Source organism: Hyalella azteca, unplaced genomic scaffold (genome assembly GCF_000764305.2).
Source record: "Hyalella azteca isolate HAZT.00-mixed unplaced genomic scaffold, Hazt_2.0.2 contig4683, whole genome shotgun sequence".
NCBI classification, from domain to species: domain Eukaryota; kingdom Metazoa; phylum Arthropoda; class Malacostraca; order Amphipoda; family Hyalellidae; genus Hyalella; species Hyalella azteca.
In genome coordinates this window covers 78,518-88,716 of record NW_025934894.1, presented here as the reverse complement: position 1 = coordinate 88,716, position 10,199 = coordinate 78,518, and the positions used below count along the sequence as shown (strand labels likewise).

At 39.2% G+C, this 10,199-nt stretch overlaps 1 non-coding gene across 1 annotated transcript; it reads right to left on the bottom strand.

Annotated features, from left to right (window-relative positions):
- Positions 1-8,197: 8,197 nt before the first annotated feature.
- Positions 8,198-8,270, bottom strand: Trnat-ugu. The gene has a single exon. It is a non-coding gene; the product is annotated as a tRNA-Thr (tRNA).
- Between the last annotated feature and the right edge of the window lie 1,929 nt (positions 8,271-10,199).

Here is a 10,199-nt window from a genome sequence, read left to right as displayed (position 1 = left end):
GAAAAGTTGTTCGTGATTGGCTGAAAGAGTTCTAAAATTCGTAACTATTTTTTATATTACGGGCCGAGGCGAGTTGTTGCTCTCGAAATTATTGTTCGGAATGCTGATCGAAGAAGGACTGGCCGCTACTGCAGCTTCTTGCGGAAACACAAATTCACCTGTTGCACCATGGCACTTAGGCAAATGACTTATTAAGGTTTAATTATGATTTGTATATTAAATAATTAAATAATAGAACAACATTGATAATACTTCAATTGTCCTCCACTAATCTCGTTTTGCAATTAAGACCGACGTATATGGCCGGAATTAAAGCTCAATATTTTGAGCGCTGTATCACCGGCCGTCCGTTGGCCGCCGCTGTGTTGTCCAAGATTTTCAACAAGGTACTGTTATCCCACTAATGCCGTAATGTCTTCTTACTTCGCTATTAGCCGCATACCAGCGTGATTGCATCGTCATTACCCGCATGCAGAAGTGGCACTTAATTACTTCTCGACTTAAAGTACTTGGGATCATTATCATCATTTGCTATGCAACAATTAAAGGGCTAATTCATGCATTGCATTCCATTTGTGGTCTTGTTAATGGCGTTATTTTGACGACGCTGTAAACGTCGTCGGTGTATGTACCGGTGACCGCTTGGGTGTATAAGTTACGACAGCGCGTCTGTGCCAACACTTCATTTGCCGCCTGATTTACGCGCCACGAAAACACGACGGCGACATTTGGGGGGACTTACCATTTCCGGACTCTGGGTCAAAATGGCATTGTGGGACGAATGGGATGGAGGGACAAACTGGGGTGGCGGGACGGACATATTGGAGGGACCAAATGGGATGGAGGAACAAAAAGGGGTGGCGGGACGGACATATTGGAGGGACCAAATGGGATTGCGGGAAGAATGGGATGGAGGGACAAAACGGGGTGGCGGGACGAACATAATGGAGGGACCAAATGGGATTGTGGGAAAAACGGGATGGAGGGACAAAACAGGATGGCGGAACGGACATAATGGGGGGACCAAATGGGATTGTGGATAGGACAGATGGAAGGATAAAACAGGATGGCGGGACGAACATAATGGAGAGGGACGAAAGGGGATTGTGGGAAGAACGGATAGAGGGACAAAACGGGGTGGCGGACGAATATAATGGAGGGACCAAATGGGATTGTGGGAAGGACAGATGGAAGGACAAAACGGGACGGTGGGACAAACGGGACCAAGGGACAAGGGGAACAAACGGGACGATTTGCTAAATTTTCCTCCGCATAGACTCGAGCATTATAGAGTCAAGTACATTCTAAACTGCCTCAAGTACTAAAACTATCAATTTATTAATTTTATTTAATTTAAAACCGTTGTTTAAAAGTCAAATTCTAATCGAAAGTAGAAAAAACTCACTTGTATTCGAATTTAACTCTTTCGATATTACTCACAACGTACGGGCCCTCATACTCAACATTTTAGATCTCGTACACAACATACGGACATTCCTACTCAACATTTTTTATCTCGTACACAACGCACGTAAACTCACTCCATGTTAGAATTTCCCCATGAACTTGCATCGTCAAGAAGTTCTCCATTGAGGTGGCGTTTTTCCAACGCAAGTGGCCGCTGGACTAAATGCTCTGCGGAGTCCTGAATGATGACTGGAAGATTGGCTGGTGATGATTGCACTCCAGGAGGTAATTAAACTTATTAGTGGACTGCTAACAAGAAACTTTTGTGTTATAAAGAATACTTCAACGAGATGGGCCTCTTATCCAGCGGTGCCGGTCGCGGATGTCAACTTTTAAACGGTAATAAATTCCATTAGGGCAATTAAAGGTGATTTCCCTGCACATTAACGTCATTATGCATGATTTACTCGCTCATTAGCAACATTGTTGGTAATTTCGCTGATTGTCCCTGATAATGAAAGTAATTTGATTGCTGCTTTTTAGCTTCTACATAATGACTCTTAATCAACCATTCTAGCGAAGGTAAAGCTGTTGATTCCTTTCTTAGGTTGATTTTACCCACGTAATTACCTTCATATTATCGTTTCTACGCGTGCTTTTTGTTTCAAGCGGGCATTCCATGCATTTTACTACGCTACCGTTTGAAAATTATTTTCGTTATCTAACAATTATTCAGCTCCAGAATGACTTCTTGAGCTGTATAATGTATTATAGGTAACAACTTACAGCGGTTCAATCTCTGTGAGAAACTGTGTAAATTCCAATTTATTCTCAAATTTTAGAATTAATTCCAAAAATAAAACACGTACATAAGCATCATATCTGAAACAATCTACGCCAGCCCAAATTGACTTTTGCTACAAATGAAGTGTCCGAAATTACTCGAGAATCTCAGAAATTTTTTTTACGAAATTTTGCGGCTAATTGACGACACAGCGTCTATATATGATTGTTGAACTTATGCCATTGCTTTGGTGGCGACCAGGGCCCATACTTTCAAAAAAGTTAAGAGATCGTAAGTTCATCAGCCAATCATTGACGGCCTTTCAAGCAAAATCCACCAATCACAGACAAGAAAATATAACGTAAGGTACTTACGTTCACTTAGCGAGTNAAAGTTAAGAGATCGTAAGTTCATCAGCCAATCATTGACGGCCTTTCAAGCAAAATCCACCAATCATAGACAAGAAAATATAACGTAAGTACTTACGTTCACTTAGCGAGTTTTGAAAGTATGGCCCCAGCCGGCCAATATAATATGGTCGGAACTGAGTCACCAGCCGGAAGAAGTGGCAATTTACATACTGTATATACATCATTAAACCCCTGCTCGACGACATCGTTCGAGGACTTTTCTATGGAAGGTTATTTAGATTCGGAAGCTTCCTTACTTAATTAAAAGAGGAGACTCGTCTTCTAATCATCCCCAGGTTTGTGAAACTTATTCTGAATAAAAAATATTTATATATGTTTCTTACCTTGATTAACACGTTGACTCCGATTGCTTCATCTTGTACTATTATTTCATTTATTTACTAATATGAAACAGGTTTGCCAGACGCTCTTCTTTTCCGGATAAATCCCGCGATATTTTATGAAACAGGTTTGGCAGACGGTCTTCTTTTCCGGACAAATTCCACGATTTATTTTTTTTTCAATTGCGTTGGCCGGCTAAAATTTATGATAGGGGTACGTCCTAATTAAATAAAAACAGAAATTAAATTTTTACGCAGGAACCTACAAATTTATTGCTATATATTGAGTTTTAGGCCTTTTTTTGCCTATTTAGCTCGTGAACTTGGCCGTTTTTAGGCCATCTGGCAATTAACCATGAATAATGTACCACTATGTGCTGGAGAAATTCACCTCGTGATATATACGCATATGTACAACTTCGGAGTCAACGTGTTGAAAGTTCTGACATCATTCATGCTGAATGACGATCGCAAATCTAGGTTCTATGTCAGTGAAGTTTGGAGCTTTGTGGCCTGACGAATCGCTGACTGATAAATAAACGAAATCGTAAGAACTTATGAGTATCTGCTAAATATGGACCGGCTATTCAAAAATTAATGCGAAATCAGACAAGGCAAGGGCAGCGTTTTACGCGCACGCAAGCAACGTTGAACATACGAACCTCAAAAGAAAATATTGGAAAGATTTTGCACTCGACTGTAACCCGACTTTCTCGTCGCGCTGGTGGCGACGCCTGGAACGGACTCTTAAGAATTCTCAGTTGCGTAAAATCAACGCAGGAGTTTTTGGTGGCAAGTAATAAGCAGGTAATGGAGGTGCTCGTTGTAAGAACCTTTTAGTCGTAATTAGGATTCAGTTAGCGCGCTGACTACATCGTTAGCAAAGTCCAGAGCTTATCAGTAGATGCTTATCAGGCCGACTGTCCATCACTGCAACATGGGCTGTTGTGATTATAATATATTATTCATCTCTGGCCAGCACATGGCCGCTTGCAAGTCTTCCGCAGTTCTACCATAATTTTTAATAAGGTAGTCTGCATGAGATAGCATCACTCGTCTCATAATTCATGCTCACCAAATTCATGTCTATGTTTACCGTGAAGCAGAGCCGGGGTCTAGCCGGCACAAACTCCAGATCATAATCAGCAAGCTATGCTGCTCTCGCATATGCACGTCTATATTAGAACTCGGGAACTGTTGCTGAAAATCTTGCCATGGTTTCTTAAATATTATTATTTCGCATTTACTTTGATTCCCAACTGAGTTGCATGATTACGAACAGTTTGTGATATGATAGTGAACTAACTCAGCTGATGGATGAGCACCAGCGTGATTATGCACGTCAGTTTGTGAAACTGCTTTTCTACTTTGGTGGTAAACTGAAAAAAGCGATGAATGAGGGCATTTCTTTACGTCAATGCGAAACGCAATGTTAAATAGTGTTTATTAAAATTATTCTTCCAATTCATGCATATTCATTAGTTTCAAATCAGCCTATTGAGGCAAACTAACTTGTGAGAAAACCTATTAAAAATTCACGAGATTATACAATTAATAATAATCACAACCTTGATTGACTGCTCTACTCTAAAATGTGTACTAGTTTCAAATCTGCTCTAGAATTTGATTCGTATATTTAATATTTTGTGTACATTTTCATCGGGTATCAGAACCAAGTAAAACAGAAGCTATCACAGAATTAAAATTTTGCCACAAGGCCTTAGATAAAGTTTGCATTTCATTGTGCATAAAATAACCGTTACAGTGAGCTTGTTCAAGGTTAGATTGGGCGTAGAATATTTAAATTCAGTTTGTGATGTGATCGATATTAATATCGATAGTAATCATTCCCAATTAATAATTTGCTAAGCTGATTATCCAAGGATGCATTTCTTCTTCACTGGCATGCGGGCAGCAGGCCTCGCGTACTTCGCTGGGTATCCGCAAAGAATAATCACTTGAAAAGTTTAGACTTGAAAAGAATATTCAAAATATTATAGTATTATATTATAGTATCATTAGTATATTCCCGAAATAATGCTTCCAAATGCGAAAAATTCATCCCTCTTATAACACCATCGAGTCTCGCGCGCGTCACGGCTACGTTCTGTTACCGAAATTAAAGTTACTATGGGATGTCATGCAGCAGTCACTTAAGGCGTCTAGTTAAGCTGTATTTACCAAAGTCATCTAGTTAGTACAATATACACCTAGACTGCAGCTCGGCAGTTCTGCACAGTGCAGAAGCAAATCATAGCGAAGTGTAGAGACCTCCGGCCGGCAATCAGAGTGCGCTGCTTGCCAGAGAATCTGCAAGTCAAATTATGTCCGAATAGCGCGGCAGTTTTCCGCTGCTCAAAGCGAAGTTTTAACGAGCCAATGAAAAGGCTGTTAAGCGCCTCCTAAACCTTTATTAAGTCTAACACAAAACAAGCTTTGTGTAGAGGATGAAGTTTGTAGTTGTAGGAGGTGGAGTGATGGCGGCAACTGAACCCATAATTAGACGGGCTCGTAAAGGCTAGGACGAGCAGCTCCACTAAATTGATTTCTAGAGTCGAAACCCATCGCAATATCTGGCGTGATTACCTGGCGTGCATCTCCATGGAGCATTTCAATCCACATTTATTAAGATGTTATACGCGGCTTCTTGATAACTTTGGACTTTATTTGATTGGCGTGGACTTGCAGAGACTCTTTTTACAAGACTTTTTACAGGACTTTTTACTGCAATAAAACTCAGTCGACAAGTGCAGCCTATTGGTATTGGGTAATAAATTTTTCAGACGTGAAACGAGTTAATGCTGGCTGCACCGACTGTAAAATTCGACATAGTTTCAACCTTATCGATAGCCTGAACTTTCTAATAAACAAGATGAGTTTGATATGTTAACTGCGTGCGATGGAGCTGGTCTTCCATATTGCTGGGCTACAGACTCTGTTCATAACTGAAACACTTGCATGGATGTCATATGGGTGCTTCAAATCATGGGGTAATCATTATTGAAATAAATAATGTTATCAAAATTTGACGAGTAATGGCAGCAATGAAATGTGAAAGTATTTACCTGCGAACATTCAAAACTAAGTGATATTTCAGAAAATTAATAAAGTTTGGAGTCATAAGAAAAAAAACGAAACGTTTTCAATAGAGAAATGCTGATTTTTTGTGGCGTTTTCTACGCTTTTAAATTTCTAGTGAATCTGCGATTTAAGCAATCTAGTGGCATTATTAAGTGATACTTTTAACGAAATGATTGTAATAGATACCGCTTTCTAATGACATGTAGGTACACGATATTGACTGCGATATTGAGATTGATGATAATTATGATATTGATAGTTTCTGTGGTTTCTTCGATCAACTAAAATGCGAAATCAGTTGCTATAATCAGTTGCTATAATCCTATAATCGGACTTTAATTGAGCTTACCACCGACTCAGTTTGTTTGCATATACTAAGCAGCTTGTAGAAGCAGCTTTCAGCTCACAGTCTTCTAGCCGTTCAAGACCAGGCATCCTGGAATTCTTGAAAATATAAATTCTTTTATACTTGTTTTGATACATTGTTAATTGTCGATATATTCAGACGATTGGATTGGATTTTATCATTTATATCATGAAGGAAATAAGTACTTTGTAGTTTATTTATTTTCATGAATAAAATATAATGTATACAAAAACTTATTCTACGTTTTTTTGGCTGCTCTAGAACTAACAACTTTTCAATAAATCCACTGAATTAAGGCTTCACCACTCTCTAATGAAGCTTTAGGACTGAAACTGAGGCTTCAGCGCTTTTGCATTCATATGCATGGTAATTATTGTTTCTTGTATTATTTGGATAATATGTGTGATGTATAAAATGAAAGCATAGGCTCAGTTCGTCTCTGAAGAGCGTTAATTAATCTTGGGCATAATGTCGCTGCAAAAGTTTTCAGCAGTCATTCTCTGCCAGGACACTCTTGATGCTAAGATGGGCGATGCAATAAATATGTATTAATACATAGCTCTTTTATAAAATATTACTGTTACAGTGCAATTGAAAATGTTGCCGGACGCACAGTGACAAAATTTTATAGTTACAGTACTGCAATAATAAATGTAGTTTAATAGCATCATTTTTACAAAAATGTTTCCTTTTCTGTGCTTTAGAAAATTTCGCGGGCAGCACTGTTACAAAATGGTACGGCTAGAGAGCTGATAACAATGCATTGTATCAAATAGTTTCGATGAGAAGGACAGCGGCAAATTGCTATTCTAATAGCCACTGTATAAAAATGGTTTCATATGAGAAGCACTGAAACGAATTGCAGTTGTTAATAAGGTTTTAAGAAATTGTTAGAACTACTGAATTCAAGATAATTTAATTTAATAATGAATTATGAGAGTGAGTGTGCTACTCTCACAAAGGTCTGTCTAATATTTGTCTCTGTAACCAATTTACTGTCAGCATTTTACTATTTGAAACAAGCAACCAACAAATAGGGCTTGGTTTGCAATGCTTAATCATTGTTTGTTTGCACACATTCATTGTTTGTATGAGCCTGCACAAGCGTGCACAACACAGGCATTGCGCACAGCTGCTGTGTGACACCTGCGCTGTGTGTTTGCACCTGTGTCTTTTTACACGTCATTGCTGAATGATTGTGCACTCGGATGTAAAATTTGTTCAATTAAAATAAAATTTACAATTAAACGAAGTGATAAAAATTATAACTCAGTACTCACTGCAATGAGTGACAGAGAGCGCATTTTCTCGTCGATGATAACGTGAAGTCACGGACGGACAGACAGACGGACGGACAAACGGACATGGCGAGCACAATAGAGCATTTTTTCCATAAATGAGAAAATGCGCTAAAAATATAGAAAATATAGGAAATTTTAGATTGAACATATTTGAAGATGCATTGCACACACTGTCGTCTTCCGTTACGGAAATTCAGCACACAAAACCTATAAATTAACATTAAAAACACAATAAACAATCCTGCTTATTATTAACAATCCTGCTTATGTAGAAATATTGTCTTCGCTCAACTTAGTAGCCAGTGCACAGCGATGAGGTATAACATACTAATTGAATAATTCACATTTTCAAAATAATATAATATTGGTTTCCTCATATTTATTCACGCGTAATACACGTTTTCCTTTAATAATATAAGTTCCTCTTTATTTTTAATGGAGGTTCACATCCCCATTATTCATTACTGAATAGAATCTGGGATAGAAATCCGGGCAAAACGACCACTTGCCTCCAGGGAGAATTGAACTCCCGACCCCTGGTTTACAAGACCAGTGCTCTAGCCACTGAGCTATGGAGGCTGATGCGAAATAAGCAAGTCCTTTGATATTTATTAATGACTGCATCGTCATATCGCTTTTTTAACGTGAAATAAAATTCGAGATCTTTTGAATTGATTTTTTTGGTTTGATCTGAGCTTCTTATAATGATTAAATTGCTTTTAATCACTGTTCGAAACTTATTTTTACGTGATGTTCGCATGAAGCAATTCGTGCAATTTGAGTTTTTTTGAGCGTGATGGTACGTGTAGGTGTGTTTGTTAGTGCATGGACGCGTTCGCTAGTGCAGGTGCGCGTTCGTTTGTGTATGAACGCGTTCGTTAGTGAATGAACGCGTTCGTTAGTGTATGTTCGCGTTTGTTAGTGAATGAACGCGTTCGTTAGTTTATGTGAGCATTCGTTAATGCATGTGCGCGTTCGTTAGTGTATGAACGTGTTCGTTAGTGTAGGTGCGCGTTCGTTAGTGCAGGTGCGCATTCGTTAGTGTAGGTGCGCGTTCGTTAGTGTATGAACGCGTTCGTTAGTGTAGGTACACGTTCTTTAGTGTATGAACGCGTTCGTTGGTATAGGTGCGCGTTCGTTAGTGTATGAACGCGTTCGTTAGTGTAGGTACGCGTTCTTTAGTGTATGAACGCGTTCGTTAGTATAGGTACGCGTTCTTTAGTGTATGAACGCGTTCGTTAGTGTAGGTGCGCGTTCGTTAGTGTATCCTTTTGGACGCATTAGGGATTGTTTAATGCGCCTAATGTGGGCTGGACAAGCGTTCGCTCCCTAATGGGACTGCTGCTCCCTAATTAGGCTGCGTGAGGGGGATACAACTTAAAGGGGAAGGGGTGATGGGGGATGGGGAAGTGATGAGGAGAGAGGGAAAGAGTGGTGAGTGATGGGTTGATAGGTTGGTCAGACGTGAGTGGTGAGTGGTGCGTGATTGGTGAGTTGAAGGTCCATCTCTCTTCATCCTTGATGAATATTTTGTTATTTGTTTGGAGCTGAACTGTACAGAAATTTAGATGGTGATAAATTATGTGCCGTTCACTACACAGTAACCGTGTATATCACATGGGCTTCTGTAACTTGTATTCTATCGAAACTAAATTCGAGTCCATAATAGTATGGTAACTATGAAAGGGTGGCGTGGACATGAAAGGCAGGTAAGAGTAATAAAAAATTAAAAATTTGCATCTTGAAGCGAGGAAAAAAGTGGATATGTATTTTTTTATAAAAACAGGAGCAACATTTACTGCATAAAAAGAGCTCTTATATTAAAAGACAGAATAACAGCAGTAATAAAGAATTTTTAACATCAGCATGCATAGTTACAACATGTATAACAACAACCTGCGCAAGAACAGCGTGAACAAAGGCAGCACTATAACAGGAGAAAGCATAACAATAGCGTGTTAATCAATTTAATTAGCCCACGGCCACGCCACAAAGAACTAGCCACAAAAGCGCCACAATACACAATATTGTGGCGCGCAGGTTTGAACCTTGCTTGTGTGATTACTTCGCTACGCCACCAAAACAAAGAGTCATCGGCTTCACATGAGTCTAGCCTGCTGAGGTCATGTCATCATACAGCAAATTAATGTCATCAGAATCTTTTCATGAAGCTTCATATTTTTAAGTTCACTTCTAAAGCTTCAATCTCGACAGGCGAGTCCCGCTCTTGTATGTGCACAAAATTCGGTGGGTGACAATTGATATTTTTTAAAGATGGCGGCTGATGTGAAGTGCCTGAGGCAGACTATCAGTGCCCTCAGTGGTTATTATACAACAGAGTATACGATATATATATCGTATATATTGTATATGTATTTTATATATACGAGCTCGAACACAATTGTATGCCTGCTAACTTTTACTAAGGATAAGGGGAGAGTCGAATTAAAGGCGGCCAAAGGGCCTGTGCTACAAGCCAAATTTGTTTGAAATGGCTTGGCTGAAATA